The following is a 14169-nucleotide window of genomic DNA, read 5'->3' on the forward strand; positions in this document are numbered from 1 at the left end:
ATCAAAGAGCAAGACCACAGGGATGAGCCCATTCGAGATTGTCTATGGTCAGAATCCATCCGGAGTACTGGACTTAGCTCTTGTTCCACGTGTAGGTCGTTTGAATCCTAAAGTAGATAAGCTGGCCGACCATATTTGAGGCATCCATGAGCAGGTGAAACTAGCCATTCAGGAGAGCAATGACAAGTACAAGGCTCAAGCGGACCGTCATCGTCGTTAGGTACTTTTTGATGTTGGTGATTTTGTTTGGGCAGTCTTAACTCGTGTTCAGTTCCTTGTTGGCGAGTATAATAAGCTTAAGGAGCGGAAGATTGGACCCTGTGAAATATTGTAGAAGATCAATGACAACGCGTACAGGTTGCGTCTCCTAAGTCATTTGAAGACTTCTGATGTCTTTAATGTAAAGCACTTGAGTCCTTGTTTTGTGGATTCTGATGATATTGCTGTGAACTTGAGGACGAGTTCTATCCAACACGGGGTGACTGACGCAGGGGGATCCGAGTTAGACGATGTTGAGCTGTCAGATTGCACTTTGATGGCGTTGAGTTACCTAGACCTGGAGCAGACAGATCAGCGCAAAATTGGCAAGAAATCGTAATCTGACTTAATTGGGGCAATTTCTGGGTGCGCTGTAGTATTTTGGCCATAATTTTGACTACGAGTATCTGATTTGCGCATATGACCCCAATTCGGAAAACTCTCTTTGGTGCACACGTCGTGGCCATCCAGCTAGGCTCGGTGTGCCTTGTTTCGAGCCCAAAATTTGCTGTTTTCCTTTCCAAAACCCTAATTTTAGATATTTTTTCACAATTTATGGTATTTTTCGTTTATTGTTTAGGAGGTGATTCTAAGCCCGATTTGGGCCAGATTTTTGGCAGATTGCTTATTTTATTCCGTATTTCGTTTTATTAGGGTTTTTGGGATTTTGCTATTTTTGGCAAGTTTCTGCTAAAGACTGAATTTTCAGCTATATTAGCCGGCTTGTGAGCGTTTTCCAACAGTTGCTAATTATTGATAATTTTATCAAATTCAGAGTTTGTCTTTATTTTTCTTGGGGTAATTTTCCTGTTTTCTTCCTTACAAATTGCTTGTTGATTAGTCTGCAGAATAATCGCTATTTTGTCCGGCGTCACAAAATTCCTAAAACACCCCTATGTTTTTTTTTTTTTTTTAAAAAAAAAAAAAATTATTAAAATTTTCAAATATTCAGGCATGGGTATTTTGGCAAATTCCGTTAAATTTTGACCAACACCTAAATCCTAGCAATTTTTTTTCCTTAAAAAAAAAAAGGTATTTTGGGTACTCCATTAGGATTTAGCAGCAAATCCTAATGGTGTACCCTTAAGTGAGACGTTCGGAAATGTGGATACTTCAGTTTAAGACGTTTGCTAGTTCAGTAATACCCTTATTTCAAAATGACGTATAATTCAATACTATTTTGAGAACTTAACCCTATCATTTGTCTAATATATATAAGACACGCACTACAAAAATCCACGTCATTAGCGACGTGGACTTGGCGTCGTGCATGCGGGTCATCCACGTCACTAACGGGTATTGACGTGGCGTTAGCAACGTGGACCACGCGTCGTTGATCAGGTTGTCGCGAAATGTCGGGTCGCGACGTGGTAAAAATGTCGACATTGCCATATTGTGACATGGCACTTTGTCCACGTCACGACTCGTCAGCAACGTGGTTCTGTACCACGTCGCTACAATTAACGATGTGTCTGTTGGCCACGTCGTTGCTTGTAGTGACGTGGACAAAGTTCCATGTCACTAGACTTAGTGACGTGGCTTAAATGCCATGTCACTAATGGATGACGTGGCAACTTGACCACGTCACTTGATGTTGCCAACGTGGGGAGCAAGCCACGTCACCAATATTAGTGACGTGACATTATTAAATATATTTTTTGTTTTTTGTTTTTGGCATGTATCCTATAGACAATTTGCCTTTCAAAGAATCCATCAACAATAACAACAATTTACATTTTCAAAAATTGTCAACATTATAATTACAACGATTCAAATTCAATACAGCAGTTTCAACGAACTTACATGAAATATCTGTCATAGTTATTAACAAATTATTTATAGCACTAACAAAACACAAGTTATATTGAAATTAGAAAACAACAACAAAAAATACATTCCAGCCACTTCTTCACGCTACTTGATTTTCAATACCACAATTTACCGGAACGTTTGACGGCTGCCCAGCGGGCGTCGCATTACCTGCAAATAATAAGAACAACAACATTAAGAAAATAAGCTATATGCATGATAGAATGCATATCAAGTCCAAAGCATTGAGCTACGAGAGAGTTTACACAAACGTAATCATACCTACAGAACCACTAGCAACAGACGATTTCATACATTCCAAGAGCGGGGTCCTACTTTTTGATTAAGAATATTATTGTAAATTTAAAATCTCAAAATTTGATTAAGAATATTATTGTAAATTTAAAATCTCAATTTTTTTTTTTTTTTTTTTTCAAAAATACCAAAATTCATCTACAAACATAGCACCCAAAAAATATCTCTAATCTTCTGACAGCAACAAATACAGCAAAAAAAAAAAAAAAATCCTGAAATGCTTAAACACCCATAAAAACCCAAAAAATCCCAAAAAAAAAAATCTCACAGCAACAATTTAAAAACACACACACACACACACACGCACAACACATTTAAACAACAACATCCAAAAAAATCAAGAACAGATACACGTACTGATCGAACTAAAAAAAAAAAAAAAAAAAAAAAACAAAACAAAACAAAAATTACAAAAATTAAAATACATGTAAGAGGATAGTGAGTCGGCCAGTGGAGACTCACAGTGGCATTGGTTGGGCTTTTCCGACTTCAATCAGTGAACCTGAGATGAAAAAGAGAGAGATATTCTAAGTGAGAGAGAAATCGATAGAGAGAGAGAGAGAGAGAGAGAGAGAGAGAGAGGAAACTGAGAGAGAGTGAGAGAGTTAGAGGTCGTGTTGTACCGGTTGTGTTGTTGTCCCGGTGGTGTCGCCGGATAGTGGGCACCTTGGTGTTAGAGAGAGAGAGAGAGAGAAGATGAGTGAGATAGTTTGAGAGAGAGGGACGGCTGGTGTTGATTTTTCGCCGTCCCTCCTACCTTAGTGTCCTATCAACGATATACAAAATCTCTATCTACTTTTCAAATAGCTTAACTAGTGGAAAAATCTACGATATTATAATAAATAGTATATTTATTAATACTATATATACACTATAAATTTAAACCCTAATACTACTATATATACTTTATATAGCACATTATATATTATATGTATAGCATACAAATGTAAAGCTTAACCCTACGCATACTATATATAGCACAAATCTAGAATTAGGGTATATAAATAGAATTATACATGAAGTATATAGTTTTAATTAAAAGTTGTTTTATTTTGTAAAGTATATATATTATATGTATAACATACAATGTAAACCTTAACCCTACGTTTTCTACATATATATATATATATATATATATATATATATATATATATATATATATATATATATATATATATATATATATATATATATATATAGCACTAATTTAGGGTTAAGGTTCAATAAAAAGAATATATACATGATGTATATAGTATTAATTAAAAGTTGTTTTATTTTGTAAACTACATATATTATATGTATAACATACAATGTAAACCTTAACCCTACGTTTCTATATATATAGAACTAATTTAGGGTTAGGGTTCAATAAAAAGAATATATACATGATGTATATAGTATTAATTAAAAGTTGTTTTATTTTGTAAAGTATATATATTATATGTATAACATACAATGTAAACCTTAACCCTACGTTTTCTATATATATATAGATAGCACTAATTTAGGGTTAAGGTTCAATGAAAAGAATATATACATGATGTATATAGTATTAATTAAACGTTGTTTTATTTTGTAAAGTATATATATATATTATATGTATAGTATAAAATGTAAACCCTAACCCTACGTATACTATATATAGCCATATTCTAGGGTTATGGTACATAAACTGAATATATACATGATGTATATAGTATTAATTAAAAGTTGTTTAATTTTTTCAAGTATAGATATTATATGTATAGTATACAAATGTAAACCCTAAGAGTCCATATGGACTCTTTCCTTTAAAAATTTCACCAAATTTTGGTGAAAGTTCTCAAAAAACCCTATGCACACTACACAAAAAAAAAACAAAAAAAAAAAAAAAAAAAAAAAAAAAAGGTCTTTTTAAGCCGTTTTTATTAGAGCCGTTTTTGAAAAGCGGCTCTAATTTGAGCCATTTTTAACTAAAAAGGCTCCAATTAGAGCCCTTTTAAAAAAGCGGCTCTAATTAGAGCCGTTATAGATAAAACGACTCTAATTTGAGCCGTTTTAATAAAAACAGCTCTAATTAGAGCCGCTTTTTTAAAACGGCTCTAAATAATTTTGAGCCGTTTTCCGTAAAAACGGCTCTAATTAGATCCGTTTTAGTCAAAACGGCTCTAACAAAAACAGCTCTAACTAGAGCAGTTTTTACGGAAAACGGCTCAAAATTATTTAGAGCCGTTTTAAAAAAGCGGCTCTAATTAGAGCTGTTTTTATTAAAACGGCTCAAATTAGAGTCGTTTTATCTATAACAGCTCTAATTAGAGGCGTTTTAGTTAAAACGACTCCAATTAGATCCATTTTAGTTAAAACGACTCCAATTAGAGCTGTTTTGATAAAAAAAAAAACGACTCTAATTGCAACAATTAAAAAAAAAAAAAAGTCTCACATAAATCGTACCACGATCGATCATATTGATCGTATCACGATTGATCACAAAAATTGTACCACGATCGATCACATTGATCGTACCACGATCAATCACATAGATCATTCCACGATCGATCACATGATCGTACTACGATCGATCACATGATCGTACCACGATCAATCATAGAGATCATACCACGATTGATCACACATGATCGTACCACGATTGATCACACTTAGATCCTACCACGATCGATCACACTTAGAGCCGTTTTTCTAAAAGGGCTCAAATTAGAGCCGTTTTTTATCAAAAGGGATCAAATTAGAGCCGCTTTTCTAAAATGGCTCAAATTAGAGCCTTTTTTTTTTTTTTTTTTATCAAAATGGCTCAAATTAGAGCCGCTTTTCTAAAACGGCTCTAATTGCAACAATTTTTTTTTTTTTGTTTTTTTAAAAAAAAAAGAGGAAAAAAGAAGAAGAAGAAGAAGAAGAAAAGTCTCACATAAATCGTATCACGATTGATCACAAAAATTGTACTACGATCGATCACATTGATCGTACCATGATCAATCACATAGATCGTTCCACGATCAATCACATAGATCGTTCCACGATCGATCACATGATCGTACCACAATCGATCACATGATTGTACCACTATTGATCACACATGATCGTACCACGATTGATCACATTGATCGTACCACGATCAATCACACTTAGATCCTACCACGATCGATCACACTTAGATCCTACCACGATCGATCACACTTAGATCCTACCACGATCGATCACATAGATCGTACTACGATTGATCACATAGATTGTACCACGATCGATCACATGATGGTACCACGATCGATCACATAGATCATACCACGATCGATCACAGTGATCGTACCACAATCGATCACATAGATCGTTCCACAATCGATTACATGATCGTACCACGATCAATCACATAGATCTAAGGTTGGCAATTCGGGTTCAAGGGTCGGGTTCGTGTCAACCCGACCGACCCGATTACATAAACGGGTCTGACATGAACCCGACTTGGTTATTAATCGGGTTGTGACACGTGACCCAACACGACCCGATAAACCCGACTATTAACCGTGTAACTCGTTAACCCGACCCGACCCGACACCAATTTCACATGTTTCAACATTCAATTTTAGTTTTTACCTTCAAGTCTTCAATTGCCGTTTCTTTCTTTAATGTTTCTTTTCTTTCTTCATTTTCCACTCGGGTCCTTCACTAATTAATTAGCTTATAGTTAATTTGGTGCCAATCATATCCTTCACATAATTTTTTGCAAGTTTTTAATAACACAATCCTACAAGAAACGTTTTATACAATTTGGTGCCAATCATATTCTTAACCTATGGACACAAGTTTCAGCCAACTTCATATGATGTTAGTCGTTAGACAACTAGTGTTTTCTTACTTTATTAATCATCCTTCACAACTTTTAAAAGTCACCCTACCGCTCTTTATTTTTTCTTTTTGGTCTTTTCCTGTAGGTATATTTTATGGTGAATTAAAGTTAAAGCACCTTTTTTATAGGAAGTCGAGGGACTTGAAAATGGGAGAAAAATTAGACCTTTATGTTGAAGAAGATGAGTTGGAGATTAGTGGGAATTTGTTGAATTGTCTGATAGATCATAGATATAAGATATGTATGTCAAGTGTGGGGAAATGAAGAAATCAGAGGAGCTTGTGGCTATATGTAAATCTGAGCTTGTGGCTTGCACTACATGGGTTAGTGGGTATTGTTGTTCAATACCCATTGACCGAACAAACAACAGAAATGGCTAAGCTATTCCTTTATCAAATATTTAATATTTAATTATCTATATTCTGTTAAAATTTAAGAGGAATACAAAAAGAAAAATGCTAAGCTATTCCTCTCAAGTTAAACTTAAGTTAACTAAACATAACTAAAAATTTTACAACTAGTAAGGGCAAAACATAAGTTACATAATTCAGTTTCAATCAATTCGTAAGGGCAAAACAAAACCCATAATTAAAACAAACCCCATAAAAAGAACGCATCCACATATAAGCCAATGTCAAGGAATATTAATAGAATTTGTTCCTGATGAACTTGGAACATCATTGGAATTGAAATTCAAAGTCAAAATATCTTCTTCAGGCTCATCAAACTTCATTTGTGTCAATTCTACATCAAAAGATAAGAGGAATTAATGTAATAAAAAAAATAATATAAGTTAATGAAAAAAATAAATATACAAATAACAAATATTACCTTTCTCTTCAAATAACCAATCTCGAGTGCATATTAGTGCCTCAACAATGTCAGGTTTGAGCAAACTCCTATATTGATCAATTACACGTCTACCAACACTAAAAGTGGATTCTGAAGCAACAGTAGAAACAAGAATGCTCAAAATATCACGAGCCATAGCGGCTATTATAGGATAACGAAATTCATTTCCTTTCCAATATGAAAGAATGTCAAAATCTCCATCCTCAGCAATTATCAATCTGGGTTCATCCAAATAAAGTTCTAATTGACTCTTATTTGCTTGAGCATTACTCCCACTAGAATTAAAAAACGCCTACAATTAAAACAAAGATAACGTGAACATAATTTACTAAGTAGTTAGAAGTATATATATTATATTCTAAGTTACTAACAATAACACATAAATCACAAAATAAACATATAATTTTACCTTCATCGTTGCAGAAGTCCGCTTGACAGCCTTGACTTGTGGTTGGGATACTTGGGAATTAACATTTCTTGTATCAAGAGATATGGCGCTTGAAGATGTAGATGAGGAACCACCATACTCCAAAAAAAGATAGATCATTTTATCACGAACATGACAATACTCTCTACAATTATCAACTCCATAAAGCCTCGTCTAACAGAAATTTACAAGTTCAAGCTTGTAACGAGGATCCAACGCAACTGCAATAGCCAATACTACACTAAATTCTGACCAATATTTCTCAAATTTAGAGAGCATTTGTGTTGACATTAATCTCTTATATTCATCTTCGCTCTCAACTTCTTCCTTCAAGGTTACATAAATGTCATAAATCACAGGAAAGTAGAGGTTGGCTGTGGGATACTTGGTACCAGAAAACTCACATGTAGCATGGTAAAAAGGAGCCAAAAAACAACATATATGAGTCGCTTGTTCCCACTCGTGCAGTAGGGCAATGCTTATAGTTTGAATCAATCATCTCTAAATAACTAAAAGCACTCCGATAATGAATAGCAGTCTCAAGCATAAGATATGTAGAGTTCCATCTGGTTGGCACATCTTGTTTTAGCCCATTTCTACTATCCAATGACATTTTAATCACAGCCAAAAGGAAATTTTGTTTTCTTATTTGTGATCCTCTAACATACTTCACACTGTCACGGATCTTTTGAAGAGCACTATCAATCTCTTTCAAACCATCTTGAACTATCAAATTAAGAATGTGTGCACAACAACGAATGTGAAAAAACCCGCCTTCACAAACAAGGGCTTTCTTGATGTTCAATTGATTTCTTAATAAACTAACACAAACATCATTAGAATAAGCATTATCCAATGTTATACTGAAAACCTTGGTCTCAATCCCCTACTCTTTTAGCAAATTATACGTCTTTTCACACAAAGATACACCATTATGTGGTGGGGGAATAAATGAAAAGTTTAACACCCTTTTAGTTAAGACCCAATTCTTGTCAATAAAATGTGCTGTGAGACACATATATCCATCAGTAGTCAAAGAAGTCCACAAATCAGATGTTAAACAAATCCTACCAGGACAATCATTCAACATAAATTTAACCTTTTGCTTCTCCCTTATATGCAAATTTTTCAAATCAGCCTTAAGGGTATTCCTAGAGATAAGAGGTGCATCAGGATGCAAGTATTTTATCATCTCTCTCCAGCCCTCATACTCAACAAATCGAAAAGCCAAATCATGCTTAATGACCAAAGCAACCAACAGTTCTCTAAATTTTTTGGGACAAAATTTAGAGTTACTTACAGACAGAGATCCCTGACTTCTAGATAAGAGCATCTGCCTAACATCACGAGTGTTTCTCCTCGGACAATTGTCTATGTGGCGCTTCAAATTTCCAGTTCCATAAGTACTTGGAGCCAAGTACACAGTACCACACAACTTGCATTTTGCCTTTAACTTCTCACCATCCTTACCACGAATGGCATCAAAATGATCCCAAACGGCTGAAGTCCTCCTACGCTTGTGGCCTTTTTTCTCTTTCTCCGCACAAACAGAGTCATTTTCTTCTTCTATCTTAGTCAATTCAATCACATCATCCTCAAAGTCTCTAACAATATCATCATCACCAAGTACTTCATTACTCATCTGCACATATCATTATTAGTAAATTAGTTTTTCAATCCAAATTAGATAGTACATAAAATCTAGCTCACAAAGACAACTTGAAACTTAAAAGGCTAATAATCTTACCTGCTCAGGCTGCTCTTGATCTTGATTCATGATTGGACACAAGTCACACAATAGATGAGCTGTGTATGCTACTTCGTTTGTCTATAAAAGCTACACAAATTGCAAAAGAGTATTAGCAATTAGCTCTATTATAGCAGCCTTTCTTTATAAAAATTTGTCAATTTTCATAAGAAAACAATATTTTTAATCAGTGAAGGTAGTCTTACTAGCAACTAATTCCATCAAACACCCAATGTCCCAATCCCACAAAGTTGTGCAGCCAAAAACATTACAAAATTTCATGACAAAGCATCTTTTCCAAAAAAAAAAAAAAAAACCTGTCTATGTTTACAAGAATATTCTCAAATTTGCTATGAAAGATTAAAGCAGCATGCTTCTCAGAATGCTTGATATTTTGGAACTCAAGAACATCAACTTCTCACCCAAATTAATTTACAGAACAAGCTTCAAGACAAAGTATGGTATACTACTAAATACCATGCTTAGCTAGATTCTAACTAAATTTGATTACAGATTAGCTGCTTAGCTCGGAATGTACTTTGTCAATATCAAAGATTAATGGTAATACTATACTTTGCTAAGCAGTGTTCATTACAGATCTATACTAATCATACTCATTTCGATATACTAAATCATTTAAACAGAATCTTATTATTATTTTGCCATATTCTTAAACAGGAAAAATAGAAAAAGAGCAAACTGATAATAGAAGAACGACTTTTTCCAGTCTAGAGGTATACTTAGCAGCAAAAAAAAAAGCAACTGTCTATGCTTTTCGACTCCGGAACATCATATTTAGCGAAAACCAGGAAAGACTGTTTTGAAGAGATAGAAGTTTAATTAACACTACATATCATAAACACTAACCATCAAGCTGAGGCTAAGATGTCTAGCATGCCCAACTTACTCAAGGCTAAATGAAGAACACTAGTGGACACTTCCTTTGGAAAAGTGAAAACAGACCGGTTGTGGTGTCATTCGGGGGGCGGAGCCGCGGAGGTGACCAAACCGCGTGAGGCCCAGCGAGATCGGCCGGATGGTGGGCGGCGACACTGACGGTGGTGGCCGGGTGGCCCGGGTATTTGGTGGTGGGTTACGTGGGTAGGAGAGGGGGGAGGGAAAATTTAAAAGATTGGCGTAGAGAGAGGGGGAAAATCGGAAAAGGCCGACTGGTTGGCGGTCGGGTGTGCGGAGTGCGATGGCGGGAGTGCGGGCCGGCGGGCGGCGGGCTACTAGGCTAGGGTTCCAGAAATCAGAAATTCAAATTCACAAATGGGCATTTTTCGGGTTAGAGTCAGACTAAGTCGAGTCGTCGACCAACTGCCTTTTTTTATAATAATAAAAAAAAAAAAAAAAAAAAAAAAAAAAAAAAAACCGAGTCAGGGTTGACCCGCCAGACACGAATGTAATCCCGATTATGACCCGAACCCGATTACAGTAAACCCTAACCCTATTTTCTCGTGTCGTATTCGTGTCAGGTTCGCGGGTCATGTCAAAAATTGCCAACCCTACATAGATCGTACCACTATTGATCACACATGATCGTACCATGATTGATCACACATGATCGTACCTCAATCGATCACATTGATCGTACCACAATCGATCACATTGATCGTACCACAATCGATCACATTGATCATACCACGATCGATCACACTTAGATCCTACCACGATCGATCACATTGATTGTACCACGATAGATAACTCTTTAGATCCTACCACGATCGATCACATAGATCGTACCATAATCGTGGTACGATCTATGTGATTGATCATGGTACGGTCAATGTGATGGATCGTGGTACGATCTATGTGATCGATCGTGGTACAATCTAAGTGATGGATCGTGGTATGATCATATGATGGATCGTGGTATGATCATATGATGGATCGTGGTACGATTTATGTGATCGATCGTGATACTATCAATTATGTCAATGTTCCCCCAAATGACAAAAATACCCTTCATAAAATTATTAAAATTAAATATATATATATATATATATATATATATATATATATAAGATAACAAAACATTATAGGAAAAATAAATAAATAAATAAAACTAGTTTTAATTTTTTTTTTCGTTTGTTTATTTATTTTTTATAATTTTCAGTTTTTTTTTAAACAAAAATTTGTTTTAATTTTTTTTTTTTTCCTTTTTTTTTAAATTTTTTTTTTTAATTTCTATATATTTTTTTAGAATATTTTTTTTTTTTTTTTTTTAAAAAAAAAAAAAATTATTTTTGTTGAACCCTTTTAGGAGAAAACGACTCCAAGTCGTTTTGGTCGTGTCCCGCGCACCCCCTCATCATTTTGTTCAAAAAGTTTCAAACATTTTTTATTTCTTTTTCTCTCTTATAAAATGAGCCCACTGGGCACTGCCCCACACGGCCACACGACTCTTTTCTTTCTTCTTTCTTTTTCTTCTTTCTCCTCTTCTCGCCTGAACTCAGAGATATGAAAAGAGAGAGTTTGAGAGAGGGTGAGACTGAGAGATAGAGATCGAGAGAGAAGAGAGTCTGAGAGAGGGTGAGACGGAGAAGGAGAGATCGAGAGTGAGGGAGTTTGAGAGAGAGAGCTGGGAGCTAGGAGAAATGCCGCCGGTAGGAGCAGAGAGGAGATCCGGCGAAACCTTGACCCAGAGACCTGATTTTCTCCAGATAAGCAGAAAATCCTCCAGCAGCCTATAGCCTACAACAGCCGACTCCCTCTCCTTGATTTCCTCCAGATTCTCCTAGTCGCCTGACAGCATCGACTTGATTTTTGCAGAATCTCATCCCTGATTTCCTCTTCTTTATTTCCATGTTTTCTCCATATTTTACTGCATGATTCATGGGATGTGCTGCCCTTAATGAGCCTATATATTGTTCACTCTTGTAACTGAAGAATGTAACGAAATCAGTGAAGATGTAGTCTTATTTTTCCTCTTTGTTTCTCTGAATTTGTTTGTTGCTGTTTTTTGCTCTGGCCATAGTAGAGTTTTGTTTCATAGTGATTACCTAATTGAATTGGGCTTATTTTATTTTTTGTTTTCAGATACCGGACAACATCAATCTCTTCTGTCAAACTCAAGATAACATCCACAAAATCATGAATGAGTATGTTGCAAGCCATGCTTAATGTTTTCTTCAAATGTTCTAATATTCTCTTCACTTATTACACTGGTTCCTGCATGGGTTGATGAGGATGTGAATACTAGTATTTTTCTTTTACATCTGAATATATTTAGCTTAAATGTTCATGCAGTCGATATTTTATGGCCATCACCAAGATTTCGATTCTACTGGCCTTCTCAATAATATTAGAGCATTTGCCTCGTGCATACCAAAGGTTGCATAACCCCATCCATCATTGGTGTTGTCTTGGTCAACCACTACAAAAAACTCTACAATTGGCCGCGTGTCTACAGTACCTGTTACTGTAGACACGCGTCCAATTAGCCACGTGTATACAGTACACGTGGCTAGAAGGGGGCGCATCACAGTTGGCCGCGTGTAATTAATTACACGCGGCCAACTGGACACGTGTAATTTATACACGCGGCCAATTGGCCGCGTGTATTTTATACACGCGTCCAATTGGCCGCGTGTATTTAATACACGTGGCCAATTGTTTTTATCAAATATATATTAATAAAAACAAATTTTATTAAGTTTTGTATATGGCCGCGTGTATTTCTTACACGCGTCCAAGTAGCCACGTGTATTAAATACACGTGGCTAATTGTTTTTATTAAATATATATATATATATACCGCTCGGATGGCCAGAGGAAGCGTCTGGACACCCACCAGTGTCCGAATAGTTCAGTAGACGCAAACCACAGGGACTTAGTGTTCGCACAGTCGTCCGGACAACCCAGCGGACACAACCCACCAAGAGCACTTGTTCCCACAAGTATCAGGACGCAAGTGTGGTAGCTACGAACGGTGAAATTCTTATGCTAGTGTCCCGACGCTAGGGCTAAGCCGTCCAAACACACGTCTGGAGAAACACGGTTTACTGGGGTATTTTGGGGATAGTAGGGTTTCACTATATATATGTTGTATTGTAACCCAAACTAATGATTGAAGGAATATAGCCGCACTCACTCATCTGGACATAGGCAAATTGTCGAACCACATTAAATCTGTGTCTTACTTATCCCTTACTTTCTTCTTGTTTTGATTCTATATTATTCATCATTATTGTGCACGGTAACAAAATTTGATATCAGAGCAAGGCTCATTACAATGACTGGGGTTGGCACGTCTTCTGTAAAATTTGACGTGATGAAGTTCGATGGAACAAGCAACTTTGGGTTATGGCAGCAGGATGTCAAGGATTTGTTGGTGCAACAAGGGATGGTGAAGGCGTTATATGGAACGAAACCAGATGATATGCCGGACATAGATTGGAAGGAGCTTGAGGCAAGAGCAGTGGCTACTATTCGGCTTTGTCTAGAAGATGACGTGATGTATCATGTCATGGAAGAAGAATCCCCGGCGACAGTTTGGTTGAAACTGGAAAGCTGGTATATGTCTAAGTCATTGGCGAACAAGCTTTATCTAAAGCATCGGTTGTACGGGCTAAAGATTGGCGGAAGGCTTGGAATTGAGCCAACACATCGACGTATTAAATCAGATAATTAGTGATTTGAAGAGGGTTGATGTGAAGTTCGAAGACGAAGACAAGGTGTTGATGCTGTTGAATTCACTCTCAGCTTCTAACACGCATGAAAATTTGGTTACAACTCTAACACCGGGGAAAGAGTCCTTCGAGTTAGAGGATGTTACAGAAGCTCTACTGGCTTTTCATCAAATGAAGAAAGTCAGTGACGAAAGTTCTCAAGGAGAAGGGCTAATTGTGAAGGGCAACCAGGAAGATGGAAGAAGTAGTAACAAGAGAGGTTCGAAGGGAAAAAATTCTCGGTCAAAGT

This window comes from Alnus glutinosa, chromosome 7 (genome assembly GCF_958979055.1).
Source record: "Alnus glutinosa chromosome 7, dhAlnGlut1.1, whole genome shotgun sequence".
Taxonomy (NCBI): domain Eukaryota; kingdom Viridiplantae; phylum Streptophyta; class Magnoliopsida; order Fagales; family Betulaceae; genus Alnus; species Alnus glutinosa.